This window comes from Arachis ipaensis, chromosome B10 (genome assembly GCF_000816755.2).
Source record: "Arachis ipaensis cultivar K30076 chromosome B10, Araip1.1, whole genome shotgun sequence".
Lineage (NCBI taxonomy): Eukaryota > Viridiplantae > Streptophyta > Magnoliopsida > Fabales > Fabaceae > Arachis > Arachis ipaensis.
This window is the reverse complement of record NC_029794.2, coordinates 11,083,276-11,103,672: the sequence shown is the minus strand read 5'-3', so window position 1 is coordinate 11,103,672 and position 20,397 is coordinate 11,083,276. Positions and strand designations below refer to the sequence as shown.

General features: G+C 30.8%; 1 long non-coding RNA gene across 1 annotated transcript; it reads left to right on the top strand.

Moving 5' to 3' along the window:
• On the top strand, positions 9,492-13,248 carry LOC107623444. Its single transcript, XR_002356806.1, has 5 exons — positions 9,492-10,303; positions 10,811-10,880; positions 11,169-11,332; positions 12,684-12,785; positions 12,869-13,248. It is a non-coding gene; the product is annotated as an uncharacterized LOC107623444 (long non-coding RNA).

Here is a 20,397-nt window from a genome sequence, read left to right as displayed (position 1 = left end):
TGATTTTGTATCAAAATAAATAAACTAAAATAATTTGTATTATTTTTTTAATTTAAAAATATTTCTATATTTTTTAATTTATATTTTTATATTCAAAATCTCATAAATTCAATTTAAATATACATTATTGGATATTTTGTATATAATAAAATTTATTTAAAATATAATTTATAGCAATATATATATCATATAAATAAATAGTAAACAAGTATTCGACATTTTTTTTGTTTACACCAAGGTATCCATCAGGCCGGAAGTCCAATGACTAATCCATCGGGTACTGCAGAGGCAAAGTGAACGACCCTCCCAAGCAAGCAAGTTCCATTCCCATCCTCCAGTGAGTATCGAACCGGGAGAGATGGTTAAGGAACACAAACCCTCATTCATCTGTGCCAACTTACGTTGGTACAAGTATTTGGCATTTGAATCTCATCTTGTGTATGTAATAATTCGTTGGCTAATGACAAACTGTTAAATAAAACTCCGATTCATAATAGATTAATTCTTAACTTGTCAAGTTAAGAAATATCATGAAAAACCAAAAAAATAGTAAATATATATAATGAATGGACGACCACTTTAAAATATTTTATGACTTTTTAGTTTAATCTTAACATTTTAAAATCAAGCAAGACCCGGTTCGGATCATATAAACCAACTGGGTCACCAGTTTTTTTTTATTGAAAACTATATGGGTCAAATTGGTTTTCACTGGGTCGAAGCATAAGCAGTCAAATAAGTGGCTCGAAAATTAGATCTCAGGGATACATTTGATACAAATTGAAAATTTGTTTAGACAAAATTGAAATAAAATAAAGTTTAGGACAATTTTTAAAATTTTTAACAAACTTTAAGAACAACAAATATGCTTTCTAATTTTTTTTTTGTGACAAAAATATCAACTACTAAAAGAAGTAAACATTTCACGTTAAAAAACCTCTTAGAGTAGAATAATAAAATATTTTAAAATATTATAATCAAACTTTTCAGGAGCACCAAAAATAGCCACCATAACATGTGTACACTTTTAAATGTATTATGATTATAAATTTGAATATAGATTAATTATGTTATTTATGAAGTTTGATTACATGTATAAATTAAGTTTGGGTCTATTATTTATTAAATTTAATCATAAATGTAAATATAGTCATTATATTATTATATATATTCCTGAATTTATTCTTATACATATGTACATAGTTATCAGAATCGAACCGGTAATTAATCCAGTTATATGACAGAATCACTAGGTTATTGGTTTAACTAGTGAGTCGTTGATTTACCGATTGATTCGGTCATAATTAAATAAAAATATAAAATTATAAAAATAAAATTAAAATTAGAAGTTAAAACTTAAAATGCATGTTTTCACAAATATATTAATAATAATCAAGTATCAATTCTTAGATATAATAATTTATGACGCAAAAAGAGAAAATAAATTAGTCAATAGTACAAAATACTTTTTCAATTTAAATGAACAACAGAAAAAAATAACACAATAAGTATATCAATCTATGTTCATATATCATGTGTTGTTACTTATTTGATCTTAAATTTGGTATCTATGTCAATTCATGTTTAAAAAGATAAAAATAAAAATAAAAATTCGTTCAGGGGTTTCTTATATAATAATAATTTATCACAAAAAATAGCAAGGAGCATGTTGGTAGAGTGGCTAGAGTGGAATGTTACTTTCTTAATGTCTCCTGTTCGAACGCCATCTCTAACTTTTTGAGCACATAATAATTCTAATTAATAATAAAATTTGGACAATTATTAAATTCTAACTAATAATAAAATTTAGACAAGATCATATACAAATAAATTCTCATATATAATATTTAATTATCTTATCTATTATATATTTTTTAGTATATTTTGTGAATAACGAAATAAGGACTAACGTTTTTTCTTACAAATTAGTAGCAACATTAAATAAGCAAAGAAAGTTTATCAGTTGTTAATCAGTCACTAATTTTTCACTAAATAAGCTTTGATTAGTGACTCAATTGCGATCAGTTACTTCTAAAATTTTCACGATCAGCTCTGTATTTGCTATAACTCTGCGACAGATTTCCAACGAGATTAGTGAGTAATTTGCTACAAAATAGGTAGGATATAGCTTTTGCTTTGCGACAAGATTGCAGTTGTCAAGTCGCTCGCTAAATTTAAATTGCGACAACTTAGCGACAACTGTATTTCGCCCGCTAATCAGCGACTTAAAATCAGCGAACGAAGTGGGTCAGTTGTTAAACGGTCGCAAATTTCTCGCTACTTAGGTCCTAGGCGCTCAATATCCATATTTCCACTTTAGCGACAAATTAGCAAGGAACACTTTCCTAGCTGAATGATTTATCCATTGCGACGAGTTAGCGACGAGTATTTTTCCATCGCTAACCTAATTTGAATTTTACAATATTATGCGACAAATTAGCGAGTTTATTTAGCGACGAACTAGTGTGTGAATTGTTTCTCGCTAATTGTATATCAAACACTTGCGACGGAATAGTGACAATAATTTCACTCGTTACTTTACTTTTATTCGATTGAACCCCTAAGTGACTGATTTGCTAGAACATTGTCACTCGCTAATTAATTTGTGACAAATTAGTGAGGGAATTTTTCCCGCTCTTTTTTTAGCCACAAAAGTCAATCTGCGAGAAACAAACTTACTCGTAAATCTCTCGCTAATCAGTCGCTTTTCTCAAGTTCAGGTATTTTGTGACCGCTCATTAATTTTGTCGTTAGTGGGTTACTAATTCCTCGCAAGTTAGTGACAGATTAGTGACAAAACATATTTCTCGCAAAAATTCGTCGCTAATTTGTCAAATTCTTGTAGTGGAAACATTTCCTGCACTATCACCATGTTATCCTGAATGAGACGTCCCCCCACAAATGCACTCTGGATAGGTGAAACAATCGCATCAATAACTCTTCTAAGCCTAATAACCAACACTTTAGAAATGATCTTATATATGAAGTTGCAACAGCTGATTGGTCGAAGCTGATTAAGAGATTCTGGAAAATTGGTCTTAGGGACCAAGACTATAATAGTATCTCCAATGCTACTTGGTAGGACCCCTTCCCGAAAAAAGACCTTAACAACTTCACAAACCTCCTTCTGAAGAATTAATGTTGTTGATTAACAAAAATTATAGATCCCCTAATCATGTCTAATAATGGGCCTGTATGAGTTGAAATTTTTTGTCTGTAGTTCCTTTAGCTAAAAAATCCAAAAATATTTGGGATGTTTTTTGATGGTTCTTTAGATAAATTAGTTTGTGATCCAACCTCAACCTTATATACTACAAACATCCAATGACTTCAGCTTGTCTAGGAATAAGCATTTTGTCACATCTGGTCCGTATAGAAATATTTAAAATGCACACAATTATATAAATTTCTATAAATATTATCCTATACATATCCAATCATTTAAAAAAAAAACATAAATTCTGTAACATTTATATAAATTCTGTAATATAATTGTTAATAAAAAATAACATAGTTTAATGACTAGAGAAGCATGCAATACAAGGAGGACTCAAATTTAAATCACATTTTTATTAATTTTAAAATTTTTTTTTTGAGCAATTCGATTGGACTGACTTGACTGGTTCTTAACCTAAAACAGTTCTTAAATTTGACTGATTAATGGTCTAATTTACCAGTTTTTCAGTTGAACCAGCTAATTCAATTTGATTTTTACAACTATAATTAAAAAAACTGGTTAACTACATTAGAAGAATTTAAAAAATTATACTTAAGTACATAAATACGTGACAATATTCTACTAACATAGATATACATTTAATAAAATAGTAAATTGCAATTTCTTTCTTTATTAAAAAATCAAACCCTATTCCTAGACTAAATTATAATCTTAATCCCTTTAATCCCTTAAGTCAACTATATTAACACCATTACATTTTTCATTTCATAGATTACATCAAAAGTCCAAACACCCTAAAATCAACAAAAAATTATTTCACCCACTTTTAAAATTATTTTCAATTTTTCATCAAACATTTAAATTTAAATATCAAAAGTTTAAATACGATTATTAACGGATGTTACATACTTCACACCAAAATTTAGTCTAAGAATAGGGTTTATTTTTTAATAGAGAAAAAAATTACAATTTACTATTTTATTAAAAATATATCTATGTTGGTAGAATATTATCATGTATTTATATACTTAAATATAATTTTCTAAATTTTTTAAATGTAATTAACCATTGGTTGCTTTAATTATGTAAAGAGCTTTATTTAAATAAATATTAGAATATTAGAACAAAAGTTTGAAAAAGTACAAGATAATTTGTTTAAGTACATTGAAACGTTTTTTTAAAACATCATAACAAATCATATTACAGAATTTATATAAGAATTATTCTGTAATAATTATAACAGAATTTATTTTCTCTTTAATATAGTTGGATATGTATGTGACAATATTTATATAAATTTATATAATTGTATACATTTTAAATATTTTTATACGGATAAAATGTGACAAAATGCTTACTATCAGACAAGCCAAAGCCATTGGGTGCTTGTACTTGTAGTACATAAGGCTGAGGTTGGATCACACATAAGATGAACTAACTTATCTAAAGAACCATAAAAAAACAGCCCAAACATTTTTGGATTTTTTAGCTAAAGGAACTACAGACAAAATTCCAACTCATACAGGCCCATTATTAAGCATAATTAGAGGATTCATAATTTTTGTTAATCAACGATATTAACTATCATGTGCGTGAACAGTGCAGAATCACTGTAGCCTTTGCAGTCTGCGCCCACCCTGTCACACAGCAGTTCTTGTTTTTTAAAAATGGATACTTGTCACTCAACGATGTTGCCACCACAATACTACATGTGTAGAAGCAAAAGGAGCTTCTACACCAGAGAATTCGCCATATTGTTATTATTTTCTTAAGAGTGCTTTCAACGAACAATTTTACGGTTCCTTCCTCCCGAAGTATTTCACCAATGTACGTCAGTGATGCCATCACTCGAATGGTGAAGTCAGTGAACTAAGAAGCTCTTTATCAAATTCATCATTTTAACTCTGTTACCTGTTTGTTCTGTTTTCATCCACTCTCCCCAACATTTTTCCATCTTCTCTCTTTATTGGTGTGTTGCGCAGCTTCTCACCTCGTACCTCCAGATGACCACAATAAAAACAGAAATACCCTATTCGCTCATACTTCAGATTTATCTCCATAATCTGATTATTTATCTCTGCAATTCTCACAGATTTTGTCAGTTTCTGAGAGACATCAAGGTTGACTTGCACTTTCACAATTCTTGATTCCCTTCATTTTATTGTAAACACTCCCACATCCAACACATCACCAATAGCTGTACTAATTTTTCTTTACAGTGCAATTATCTTACAATATTCTAGGAGATCCCGTAGTTACACTCAGATCGGAACAAGAGAAAATTCTTCAGCATTAATACACATCTCCTTGTTCCATTTTTTGATATTGAGTATGTAATTTTTGAGAAGTCATGAAACCTCCTTCTCCACCCTAATTAAATCCTGCTCATTATCAAAGAAAAATTAGAAAGTGTTGTCTCCATAATTAGTGACATGAAAATTTTCAGGCTGTTGTCATATAGCAAACATAGTAAATTCAATTGTGTCAATTAAAAAGAATTTATCAGATAGAATTTAATTTACTAGACTTTTTCCACATGCCTACAGCCCTTTTTTAATATCATTAATTAACTTTGATTTTATAAATATATAAAATTTGATTTTAACCATTTAATAAAAAAATAATTAAATAAATAATAAGAAAGAATAAGAAATTAAAATAAATAACTCTAATCCTAATTATTATTGTTATATTAATTATATTATATTAATATATAATAAAAATGTAGTAAATGGTCCTTTGATAGACAAGTAGTACCTTCTATGTTTGACAAAGTGTTTATCTTAATTGCACGACAGTGTCAAAAAAAACAATGAATCATAAAAGTACAAGAGTATTGCATCACAGAGCAAAGCAATGGGGCGGGAATTTGAATCAAATTCAAATCTATTTTGTTTCAGCTGTGCTCTTAGCCTCTTATATATCTTAATTTGTTCACATTTGTCATAGGCAAATTTCAAAACTGAGATGTCAACAATTTTTTTAACGAGAAGAGAGAAAGCACGACGGAAGAAGGAGAAGAGGGTGGCGACGAGGGCAACGCCGCAGCGGTCACAAAGAAGGAGGGTAGATCGATAGAGAAAGGAAGAGGAATGAGGCGACGGCGGTGATGGAGGCCATCGTTGCTGTTGGATGCGTAGAACTGCATCCACCGCAGAACGGCGTCGCAGACGTTCCTTCGCTGGCAGGTGCTGCAAATGAAGCATGGTTTGTTCTCTCCGTCACACGCTTTTTTTATTGTTTGATTTATTTTTTTACATTGTTTTTTTTTTTAATTATTGAAATGCAGCTTCTTGAGAAAAATGTTAACGAAGTTTATACCAGCGTTAATAGATTTTCTCACATTGTCGATGATTTTGTTTCAATTCCTTCTTTTTTTTGTTTTGTTTTGTTGATATAAGCTTCAGGTTTCCATCAATCTGGCCTATGACTCGGTTTTTAATAAACTAGAAATTGGAAATTGTAAAGAGAATACTCATACACATGATTGATGGATGGTGAGGAATCAGCGCCAGAGATGGTGATGCGAAGCGCGACGCTGACGCACACTAAGTATGCAGCAGCGATGGCCCAACCACCGTTCTGAATCGGACAGCTTTGCCCAGGAAAGGCCAAGTCGTGCAGTGACTCACTCCACCCCAAATGACTTCAAGCTTAAATACGGTTAGATTTGTTAAGTTTCTCTGCTCAATGTTTTCCACTAATCTTTTTATGTTTCTGGTGTGTATGGCCAGTTAAAGATTGTCATCTTGGTTTAATAAATTATTTTTATTCTGAACAATTGTGTTTTTTGGAGCAAAAACATTTCGGTGGCTGATGATGCAGAGAACTGTCTTCCTTAGTTACTATAGTTTTTCTGTGTTTGTGTATCTGATTTTTATTTTCTGTTTTATTTTCAGATAGATTATAGCTGCACAACTTATGGTGGAGTATGGAGGGCTAAGTAAAGATGGTGAATTCGAAAATAACGATATTGAGACCAGGATCTAATACTGTGGAGTTTCCAATTAATGAGGTGTGCCTCATGCATTATTGTTCTCCTTTTTTTCTAGATTTAGTTTCTATGGGAGAGAATGGAGAGAATGGGGATAATAATAAATATTTAAAATTCCCACTATTTTAAGTAAATTTTGTTTCTCTAAGGCTTCTAAAAAGCATACATTATCGTTGGTCTGTTTCCTAAACTTGTTAATCAATGAATTTTTTTTACGTAAATTATCTTATCAAGATTAAGATATGATTTTTTCTTCCAATAGTCCCTAAATAGTACCCAAGAAATATCTTATCAAATGACCCTTGTATTGATACATTTCTCTTGAATGGCACTAGAAAAATGTAGTTGATCTGATTTGTGCTAATTCCAAATCAATTAAGAACTGATATTTTTCTGTTGTAATTTGTTTACAACTTACATCTAGGCAAATGCAGAGTTATTTTATGGGAAGCAGGTGCTTAGCACAGTATGCCCACAAGATGCAAAAGTTACAACTCAATTTCCCAAGGTTAGTTCTTAATGTCTGTTTTGTTATGTCTAACGTCTATTGTCTTTTCACTTGATTTTATTATGAGCTAAATTTCGTTATTTTGTAGCATGAAGTATGAGAATTCTTTTTCCGTTGCAGTTGGGAGAGCGATTGGCAAAAAAAAACGAAGGAAAGATAGCGCCAGATGATCCGGAGCTGTTTCCGTTGAGCAGTGGAGATGAAAAACAACAAGTCAGAGGTGGCGATGGTTGTGGATGCAGCGGAGACGAAGAACAGTGGCAGCAATGAGTTGTGAGTTGTGTTGCTCCTGTTATTGAAGAAGGAGCAGCTAGCGGCAAGTTGACCATACTGGTGAAGAGAACGCAGAGATCTCTGTCGTCCACCATGTTGCAGAGGTAATTTACTCTCTAAATGTTAGAATAGTCACGCAAATAAAACTTATGAAGTGTTTCTTTGACTATTAAACTTCATCGAAAAATTGAGTTTCATATATTTGAAAAACAAGAACACATTTCTTGAAAGGATATCATATGTGAATGATTTTCAGAAGAAGGGTTTGATTTGAAAGGATATTATGTGTGTATGATTCTATTTTTGTTTTTAATATTTTTGGTTTTTGATTTCTGTAAATTCGTTTTCAAATTTACTTTGTTTTCTCATAAATAGAATAGGAAAAGTGAAGCCTGATATACTACTGGATGGAGTGAGGGCAGTAATTTCAAGAAAAAAAAATCTTATTGTTGGAGAGAACATTGGAGAAAAGACATTATTTGGCATTGAACTTTTGTTTGTTGAAGATATTGTTTTTGTGATAAGTTCATTACTTTCTTAAATCAACAATGTGCGAGCTTCTTTTTGAATTCTTTGAACATTGATATATTAGAAGTTTCATTTTTATCATTGTCCAATTCCGTAGGTTGCAAATACTCAGATGCATATTCAATTCGTGGAAATTATTTCCTTGAAAGATCTAGCATTTTTGAAGTTCCTCCATTTTTTTATCCAGAATATATTGGTGATGTATCGAAAGGATGGACGCATATGGCAAGATTATTTTTAAAGAGGTACCATTCAAGTTTTCTTCTTGTTAAAAGGGTTAGATTGATTTCATTATTATCTCCATTTAAAATTAGATGTTTCCTATAAAGATAATTGCATTACATTTACTCTTCAAACCGAGAATCACAGAGTGATACTTCCCGTACTCTCAAGAGACACTTACCTTAAAGTATTTCTTTTTTAATTTTCTCGCACCATTTCAGTTTATGAATGTAAATATGTAATAGCTGAATCTTAATTTAAAAGAATTAAAAAAAAATCTCCAACTAAGTAGTTCTTTTTTCTCTTTATACATGTATACATATGCAATGAATTAATTACATATTGGTGTTTGCAAAGAATCAATTATTAATAGGTTTTTGCAAAGTTATCATAAAGCATTCCAATAAGCAATAATATTGGTGTTTCTTAAGGTCTTTTATTGATTTGCTTTAATAAGCATTCCATGCTTTGTTCTATCTGTGTGTAATCCTAAAATTATTATAGAAAAGTTTGACTAAAGAAAATTCATACATGTTTCTGTTATTCAATCTGAAATTTGATTTAATAGCTTCTTTTTTTTAGATTTATACGTGGTAGGGTTGTGCGAACTTTATGATGATTTGGAGAAGGCTTTATCTTTGTTTAACCAAATGATTAATGTGTTTGTTGTTGCTTACCGCTTTTGTTGTTGGGTGCAGTCATCTTCAAAGATGTATTTGATAAGTGCATAGGCTAATTAATCAACAAGTAAGCTAAATTTTATGCCCAATTCAATTCTTGCTATCTGATTGTTGATTTCATATCTATCAATTTAGAATTTTTTATATAAAATTTTGATTTTTGGTTAAGAAAAGGTATATAAAATTAATTATATATCTGATAAAATTTACGGTATTTTTTTAAAAGAAAAACCAATTGGGTGTTCATTATGTGAATGCAAATTAAAATTTCAAAGACCTATAATTCGTTTATCTATTTTTATAATAATTTGGTCAAAGTTATTCTATAAAATAGATAGCAAAAATAAAAATACGCCAAGCAGATTGTTATGATTTTTATTGAACATTACAATTCTTTTTCAAAAATCAATTGAGTATTCCAAAATTTATTTAGTGTTTTTATGCTTAAAACATTCTTTGAAATATTTATAAATTTTACATTTTTAGCAAACAAGAAGAGAACAAGTAGAAGTTTTTTAAAATAATTGAATACATTAAAATCATATTCATCAAAGAAGGAGATATTATTTTTGGTGTTTTAAACTTGAGAATATGCATAAACTAATAAGTTTTTAACATTAACATTACTTTTTGTTATTGCTGCAATATATGTCTAGACTCCTGGAGTTCTAGACAGTTTACAATTGGCAAAGGTGGTTGAAATGGATTAGCATGGTATGTTGTTGAAACTAGAAAAGTTAACATTGTTAAGTATGAGCTGGAGAAGGTAAGTTGACTTTTAAAGGTGTGGTTCACATATTTCATTTCAGAAAACGTATCAATTTCATTGGCTTTTATATTTTTTAAAATTCATTTTTAATGTCATATAGGTATTCTGTTTAGATAGAGGGAGACTATGAAAAATATCATCAACAAGCATTGTAAGTTTCAAATGAAGTTATTCAATACCTGTTTCTTTTGTTCATTTCATCATTTATGTTGTATATGGAGCTCCCTAAATGTTACGTTGTTGCAAACTTTTATGCATTTTTTGTGGTGAATCATGAGACATTTATGTGGATGTGTTTTCCTTTAAACAAAAATATATTATACTGAATATTTGCCACCATATTCTTCTTTACCATTGGGTTAGTGTCAGTTGTTGCCTTTTTTCTATGGGATCAGAATTATATTCTCTGTTTGATACTAATTATATCTAGATGAAAGATCAATCTGTAGTTTACTACTTTACTTTATTTGAGAAAATAAAAAGTCAGAAGAAAATTATATAATCGAAGTTTGGTCTTTGATTTTACTTTCCTTGGAAGATCAATTTGTAGTTTACTTTACTCTTTTAATTAATTCGCAAAATTTTTATTCGAATATTTTTAAAAAAGTATTTGTTTATCTACTTCTCTTTGTCTATTTCTTTTTTCTGATTTTTGCAGGAATTTTTATCTCTTAGTGACATAATGGTGGTCATTTGTTACAAATGAATGTGCCTTCAAGAATTAGCAGGTAAGAGGGAGAGAGAATTTTTCAAACATTTGAAAAGATGAATTTGTGAATTATGAAGTTCTTCATTGGTTCATATTAGTGCTTTTTTGTTTTAGTGGGATACCCTTTGGCCTTTTCAACTGTAGATCACTGAAAAATAAATAGTTGGCAACTATAGGGAAATGGGAGTAAATAATTTTTGATTGAAAGTAGTTTGTATCTTTTTTATAGTGGAAATTGAAGTTGAGAAAGAGAATGATCTTAATTTAATCCAAACAGCAAAGTTGATCTGATAATTAATTTTTGTAGGGAGTGTTCTAACACCAATGACATCTCTTGAGGCTTGGCAAGGGTTGGTTATTGTTGTTGGAACTGCAGTTGAATTGCTTGAAATTGCTGAAAAGTAAGAACATCTCTCATCTGCAAAAGCCACCCCACCAATTTTTACATTGTGAAAAGATTTATTTGTTTAGGTATATATATATATATGTTAATTAATTTCATCTCTTATATACAATACAAGTGTGCTCGGTCTTTGTATTATTATGTTTAATTAGATTATGCTAAGAAGTTTAGCCTTCATAACTAAAATATGATACCCTGTTTGGCTATGTTCAGTTTTCTTTATTTATTTGGTCATGTAGATATATTACCTGAATTTACTCATGATTTGGTTTTCAACTTCACACGGTATAATACTACTACATAAGCTAAGAATTTCCTTCAATATAGAAGAAACGTTTGCATAATCAATTTAACATTTTTGCTCTAGAATATATTTGCTATTAAAGTAATAATTTCTTCCATGATTGTAGGCATAATTTTTCTTACATAATTTTTTGCGTTCAGAGAAAATATACTGAGATAGTAATTAGTAGTGAATTGCTTTATATTATGACAGTTTCAAAGACATCATAGCCAGGGATAATTTGCAGAAGCATTGTATTATGATTTGACATAGTATAACATTTTAATCATTACATGGATTAAAGCTGATTTTAGAGGACTAATTGATAGAATACATACAAACTCTCTTCGTCAATTTCCAATTCTTCTGTGTTTCACTTTTTAAAATTGTCCATCATTTTAAATAGCAGTTTTTAAAATTGTCCATCATTTTAAATAGCAGTGATGGTGATGATAGAAAAGTTGGTTTAATTTCTCTTAAGAATTAAGATATATACATAGATGATGGCTAAATATGATCTTAGTTGTCCATTTTGTAGTGTTCAAATAAAATAGAAGCTTTGTAACTTAACAAGTTAATGGCTAGAGGCATGTGTGAGTTTAAATAGAAGCAGCTTGGTTTATTCCATTTCTGCATAATTATCATTGTAAGTAAAGCATTCGGTGCATTCCAATAGGCAACAATATTGGTATTTCTTAAGGTCCTTTATTGATTTGCTTTAATAAGCATTTTTAAATGAGTATATTGAAAGTAAAGCATTCTATGTTGTTCTGATTAATGATATTGTTCCAATGTAGATTAATTAAGTTCTATGCTCAGTTCTAACTTGAACATGTGTGTAATTTTGAAATTAAATTTGAAAAAGGATAACAAAAGAAAACACGTTGCTCAATCTAAAATTGTGATCTAATAGCTTTCTCTTTTTCATATTTATAAATGCATGAGTTTTCTTTTGCGAAGCTACTTTTATCACTATAATGCAAAATTTTTAAGTGAACATAATACCTTTTCTTTCGGCCAGTAGTCTGTTTACAAATTCAATTGCTTTGCATTTCAAGGGGACAGAATTGACCAGATTAGAACAACCAATATAGTTAGCGTGAACAGTTTTGTCTAAATCAGGTGTTGAATTTCAGGCAGAGAAGAAAGACTATCTGAGGATCTTGGAGCCGATGTTGTCGTCAATTATAAGACAGAAGATTCTGTTGCACGATTAAAAGAAGAAACAAGAGCGAAAGGTATATTATTCTCTAAATTTTGTAATTAATTTGTGCAATAATTGAAGCATCTATCTCAGTTGCCACTGCCTGTATTGCTGCAGCCTGCAGGTGTTGATGTCATTATAGATCAAATTGTGGGATTGTACCTTCAGCGAAACCTAAACAGTATGATCACAATCTCCCTCACAACTCAAAGTTGGCAAATATTTTCATTGATTTATTAATATTATATTAGGAAAGATACACAATCCCCTCATAAAGGTTTGGTTGTGCTTTGGCTTTCTTTTCTTTAAAAAGGTTTGGTTGTTGCTTTGACTTTCTTTAACAATATATGTGTGCAACAATGTTATGACTATACGTGATTGCTTTGTGATAATTTATTTGCTCATAAGAAGTTTGTATCTTGCATTTCTCATCGAACAAATACGGAAAAAGAATCATATTGAAAAACGTTTGTCTGAAGAGCTCACTGAAATAAGGTTTCCAGCTCCTAGGATCGATCCTTGCATTCAAATAGGGGAGCTCGATATTTTCTTTCTCGGTTGATACCAGCACACAAAGATCTTCCCTATGAACAGGAGGCAAGATTTCCGCAGCTCTCTTCACTTTGACGATGATCCTAGTGTGAGTGGATGCGTAGTTTGAAAGTATTTCCACCTCTGTTTATGTGAATTTGAGGAAGAATTAATGACAATATCTCATTTTGGACCATTAATTTTCTTTCTTCCTTTCTTTATGAATATAAGAAATGGATGTTGAATTAATGGTGCATACCGTTAATCTATTTTCTTTCTTTCTTAAAATTTGTTAAAATATGCTAAAAAAATTTCATTTGAATAAAAAAACATTAAAAATATATAAATTAGTTTTAACAACTCTAAATTTTATATACTTATGTTTTGTAATTAGTTTAAACATTAATATTTTTAAAAAATATTAATCACTCAATTCATAAACGTGTGAAAAATTTTGTTATATGTTAATAGATATAAGCTCCTTTTCACATAGATTAAGAAAAAAAATTAAATAGATCTATGAAACATGTCCAAAATATGAAAGACATACTAATAAAATATTTTGAATAATTAATTTCATAAATCTAAATAGTTAACTTTTTAGTTTAATTAAAATTAAAATGTTTGTTTTAAAGGTTACCATTTGAAAAAAAAAATATTCAAAAGATATAAGTTAATATAAACTAAAATATTAAAGAATATTACCTACATTAATTTTTCTATGAATGTATAAGATGATTGATTAAAAATATAAGTCTAGCATTATAAGATTTTAAATACTTATTCAATTTCTAAAATCTTAAAGTTGTAATTTTTTATATATTTTTTAGAATCTATTAAAAAAAATAAATTAATTAAAGACTCTACAATGAAACATGTAAAAACAGAGAAACTTCAACAATAAGACTGCTATAGTTATTCTCTGATCCCTTGATAACACAACTATCACTCGAATTCATACTTCACTCTCGTTACAATTCACAATTCACAACCAAAACAAAAGACTTGTCTCTCTTCTCACTCTTCATTCTTATTCTTTTTGTCTTTCTGAGATTCCACCTTCTCCAACTACCATTTGTTCACTTCCCTGTTTAATTCTTTTGTTTTTAGTTTCAATGGCAGATGCAGATGCCAAACGAATAACCACCACCGCCACCGTCAGAGACACATTGATGTTGTGGTCGAGAAGGGGCCAAGTCAAGATTAGAATATTCAAGAGCATAATGGGGGCGTTGTCCTGCGCCACAAGAAGCAGAAAGACGGCGGAGAAGGCAGCTACTACAATTTTTCTGCTCCTAATCGTGCTCTACATCCACAATCCCGCAGGTTCCGAGTGGCTACCCTTCCGATAAGTAACACCGAAAATTGACGACAACACGATGACGATGATTTTCAAGATGCTCTGTTCTTGTGTTTTTTTTTTTTTGGTATAGAATAGTGCTGTTTGTATATTATTACCTTTTTCTGTTTTAATTAATTAATGTATGTATGTATGTATATACTGTGGTTGTAGACTTGTAGCTGATTTTGTTTGTACAATTATTACTCCTTCTTTGTGATTAAAATGTGTCGTTATCATCTTTTTTAATTACATTGCTCTGAATTTCGAAAACGGCAGTGTTAGAAATCTTAGAATGATTGATTGTTTTTTCGGAACTTGGACTCTATGGATTACGGAATTGCCGAATTGAGTCATGCCATTATGCATTAGGCTTCTATAGAATCATTTTTATTCATAAAAATTTAGTCTTAATAAATTTATTCACAAATAAAAATATAAAATTAACGTTGAACTATTTTATCGCACATATTGCATTTTCTCTGTTCTACTTTCTTACATGTTATCAGGCAACCATACAAAAATGGGGTGGAACTGCTTTCAGAAAAATCAGAGTATAGTAAGTTATAGCAATAAATATTTTTTTTTGGTGACGTTATAGCAATAAATATAATAATTAGTTTTTACGGTAAAGAATATTTCAATAATCAAAACTGATGTCTGATGGTTTTGTTAAGGTTAATTAATAAAAAATTAAAAGAGTGCATAAAGAGTACACAATAATAAAAAATGTTTTGTTATGTATTTTTTAAAAAATTTTTATTATGCTATCAGAACTTCTGTTGAACTCTGCTGAAATTTATGGATAAACTAATCGATTCAAATTTTAAAATTTTTTTAACATCCTTCAATTTTTTATTAATAATATTGTAGAAAATAAAACACCAAATGATTAATTTACCTTATAAAAAAGGCTAGAAAAAATGGGTCGTATGAATCAATCGCATAAAACTTTTCAGGGTAATGACATTCACATTCACTTTTAATTAGTAAATATCTAATAGGATAGATATGTCTATCTATTTTAGTATATAATAGGAGAGTAGTAGAGTGGCTTGTGAGTGGGGAGCATTTTATTGTTGACAAGTGGAGTGTTTTATTGCCGACACGTGGAGCTGTGTGTGATTGACAAGTACTTGCGTAGTAGAGTGGTCTGTGAGTGACAAGTGGAGCATTTTATTGTTGACAAGTGGAGTGTTTTATTGCCGACACGTAGAGCTGTGTGTGATTGACAAGTACTTGCTCTCAAAGTTGGACACCTGACCGTAATGGAGGGGATTTTGATTCAAATTCAAATTAGAGATGGTAAAGTGTAATTTTTTTATTATTTATTTTATAAATGAGACAAAAAAATTGTAAATAAAATATTTAAAAATAAAAAAATTACACTTAAGTCTTTTAAATAAAAAATTAAAATTGAAAAGATCTAAATTTATATTGTGTTAATCTATTAATATATAATAAACAACTAGTTATTATGCACAACTATTTCAAGTTTCCAACAGTCCTGTGCCTCACGTGGGAAGGATTTGAAGTAGAGATTATCAGATTATGTATGTAGTGTATGTTGACTATGTTCTAGAATCTAGATTACATTCATCGCAGATAATTAAATATATATTATTATTTTTTTAAGAGTGCTTTCAACGAACAATTTCACGGTTCCTTCATCTTGAAGCATTTGAACTTTGTACGTCAGTGATGCCATCACTCGAATGATGAAGTCAGTGAACTAAGAAGCTCTATATATCAAATTCATCACTGTAACCCTTTTACCTGTTTGCTCTGTTTTCATTCACTCTCCCCTTTATCAGTGTGTTGCAGCTTCTCATCTCGTACCTCCAGATGATCGTAATAAAAACAGAAATACCCTATTTGCTCATACTTCAGATTTACCTCCATAATCCGATCATTTACCGCTGCAATTCTCATAGACTTTTTCAGTTTTTGAGTGACATCAAGACTGACTTGCACTTTTACAATTTTTGATTCCCTTCATTTTATTGTATACACTCCCACATTTAACAGCAAGGTTGCTATAGTTACTCTCTGATCCTTTTATAATACAGCTATCTTTGGAATTCACGTTTCACTCTCGTTACAATTCACATTTCACAACCAAAATAAAAGACTTGTTTCTCTTTTCGCTCTTTATTCTTATTCTTAGTCTTTCTGAGATTCCACCTTCTCCAACCATCATTTGTTCACTTGTCCTGATTAATTCCTCTGTTTTTCGCTTTAATGGCCGATGGAGATATCAAACGAATAACCATCACTACCACCGTCAGAGACACACAAAGATTGCCGCCGAGAAGGGGCCAAATCAAGATTAGAATATTCAAGAGCATAGTAGCGGCGTTGTCTTGCTCCGGCCGCAACAAGAAGCAGAAAGACAGCGGAGAAGGCAGCTACTACCTTAGCTCTACATCCACAACCCTGCCGGTTTCGAGTGGTTACCTTTCGACAAGTAACACCGGAAATTAACGACAACCATGATGACAATGATGATTTCAAGATGCTCTGTTCTTGTGTTTTTTTTTTACTTTCTAGTATAGAATAGTGTTGTTTGTATATTATTACCTTTTTCTGTCTTAATTAATTAATGTATGTATGTATATATATCTGTTGTTATAAACTTGTAGCTATTGATTATGTATATAAGAATTTTGGAAAAGTATAGGTAACCAACAAGATTTTTGAACAATGTGTAAATAATGTGAATTAATAGGGTTAAAAGAGTAAATTTAATTAGTAGCATTAAATTAAGGTATAATATATTTTCATTTGATTGGTGGTTGTTCATGTTGTTCAAAATTTTCATTGTTCCCCTAGCACTCCCCTAAAATTTTACATGTTATCACTTTTTTTAGTTATATTGTTCTGCGAGAACAACAGTGTTATAAATCTTAGAATAATTGATTGTTCTTTTGGGACTTGGACCCTATGGGCTACGGAATTGTCGAATTGGGTCATGTCATTAGGCGTATATGGAATCATTTTTATTCATAAAAATTTAGTCTTAATAAATTTATTCAAGAATAAAAATATAAAATTAATGTTGAACTATTTTATAGCACATAGACCAATTTTTTGGAAGTGAAAACTTCAATTCTATTTGTTGCATTTCTCTATTCTACTTTCTTATATGTTATCAGGCAGCCATACAAAAATTGGATGGAACCACTTTAAGAAAAATTAGAGTTTAATAAGTTATAGCAATGAATATAATAATTAGTTTTTACAGTAAAGGATATTTTAATAATCAAAACTGATGTCAGATGGTTTTGTTAAGGTTAATTAATAAAAAATTGAAAGAGTATATAAAGAGTACACAAAAATAATAAAGAATGTTTTTTTATGTATGTTTTTAAATTTTTTTATTATATTATCAGAACTCTTCTTGAACTCTACTGACATTTATGATAAACTAATCTATTTAAATTTTAAAATTTCTTCAACATTCTTCAATTTTTTATTAATAATATTGTAAAAATAAAACACCAAATAATTAATTTACCTTATGAAAAAGGCCAGAAAAAATGGGTCGTATGAATCAATAGCATAAAACTTTACAGGATAATAACATTCACATCCACTTTTAATTAGTAAGTATCTAATAAGATAGATATGTCTATCTATTTTAATATATAATAGGAGAGTAGTAGAGTGGTCTGTGAATCACAAGTGAAACGTTTTATTGCTGACACGTGGAGCTGTGTCTGATTGACAAATACTTGCTTTTAAAGTTGGGCACCTGATAGTTTTCAAATAAAGAAGTAATTTGGCGGGATTTTGATTCAAATTCAAATTGAAAATGATAAAATGTAATTTTTTATTATTTGTTTTATAAATGAGACAAAAAAATTATTAAAAAAAGATTTAAAAATAAAAAAATTACACTTTACTCTTTTAAATAAAAAATTAAAATTAAAAAGATCTAAATTTATATTGTGTTAATCTATTAATATATAATAAATAATTAGTTATTATGTACAACTATTTCAAGTTTTCAACAGTTTTGTGCCTCACTTGGGAAGTATTTGAAGTAGAGATTATGTATGTAGTATATGTTGACTATGTTCTAAAATCTAGATTACATTCATCGTAGATAATAAATATATATTATTATTTTTTTAAGAGTACAGTGCTTTCAACGAACGATTTCATGGTTCCTTCCTCCCGAACAGAAATACCCTATTAGCTGTTGTTATCAAAGAAGAATTAGAAGGTGTTGTCTCCATGATTAGTGACATAAAAACCTTCAGACTGTCGTCATATAGCAAACATAGCAAGTTCAATTGTGTCAATTAAGAAGAATTTATGAGACAGAATTCGACCTATTAAACTTTTTTCACATACTTCCAACCCTTCTTTAATATCATTATTGAAAGATATTTAATTAAATTTGATTTTATAAATATATAAAATTTGATTTTAACTATTTAATAAAAAAGTAATTAAATAAATAATAAAAAAAATAAGAAGTTAAAGGTGGCACTACTTCAGCGGTGGTTATTGGTTCACCACTATAAATACACTGACACCATTCAGGTATCTCTAAGTTCCAATACTCTCTAACTTGCTCACACTCTTGCTAACTTAGGCATCGGAGTGTCTTTGCAGGTACCACCCCCCATTATTTCACACGTGCAAGTCGGACGGAGGAACACCGAGAACAGATCCACTCGAAAGCCACCTCCTTCATACGTTTGGGCCAACCAACGCCATCCAACCCATTAATCTCCGGTTACCCACCGTAACATTGGCGCCGTTGCCGGGGAACCCGAGAGATCAACCAGTGATGGCGGATAGATCCCCTGAAGAGGGTCATGTGGAGACAGATTCTGAACAAGAGAATCTGAACACTGGAAACAATGAGGCAGACCAGACCCTTCACCAGGAAGCCAACGATCAACACAGGGAAGGCACCTCCGGAATCAAAAACCCGAAGATAAATTCCTCGGAGGGGCGCGAATCAGAAAAAGAAGGACCATCCCACGCAATTGAGCTCATGGGATTAGTCCACAGTCGCCTCGAGCAGCTAGAACAGGAACGGGAACGACAAAAGGAAACCGAAAAGAACCTAAAAGAGGAGATGGAGCGACGAAAAGAGTTAGAAAGAAAACTCTTAAAGTTAGAATCCTCCCTCAAAGGTCAGAACTCCCACGACCGTAGAGAAGATTCGCCCTTAGGGGAGAACTATCCTTTTAGCGAGGACATAATGAGGGCAAAAGTTCCGAGAAACTTTAGAAGGCCCGATATGGACCTCTATGACGGAACCACTGATCCAAAGCATCATCTGAGCAACTTTAAAAGTCGGATGTATCTGGCTGACGCCTTTGACGCTACGCGATGCAAAGCTTTTCCGACAACCTTGTCAAAAGCAGCGATGAAGTGGTTCGACAGCCTCCCTCCGAGGTCAATTACCAGTTTTGAAGACCTCTCAAGAAAGTTCTTGATGAGGTTCTCCATCCAGAAAGACAAAGTAAAACATGCACCAAGTCTCCTGGGAATAAAACAGGAGGTCGGGGAGTCCTTACGGGCCTATATGGAAAGGTTCAACAAAGCATGTTTGGAGATTCAAGACCTGCCCACCGAAGTAGTCATCATGGGGCTAGTCAATGGTCTTAGAGAAGGTCCCTTCTCACAGTCCATATAAAAAAGACACCCCGCCTCTTTAAGTGATGTACAGGAAAGAGCTGAAAAGTACATCAATATGGAAGAAAATGCTAGGCTAAGAGACCCGAGTTTGCGACCCGGTCACCCTCCCTCAACG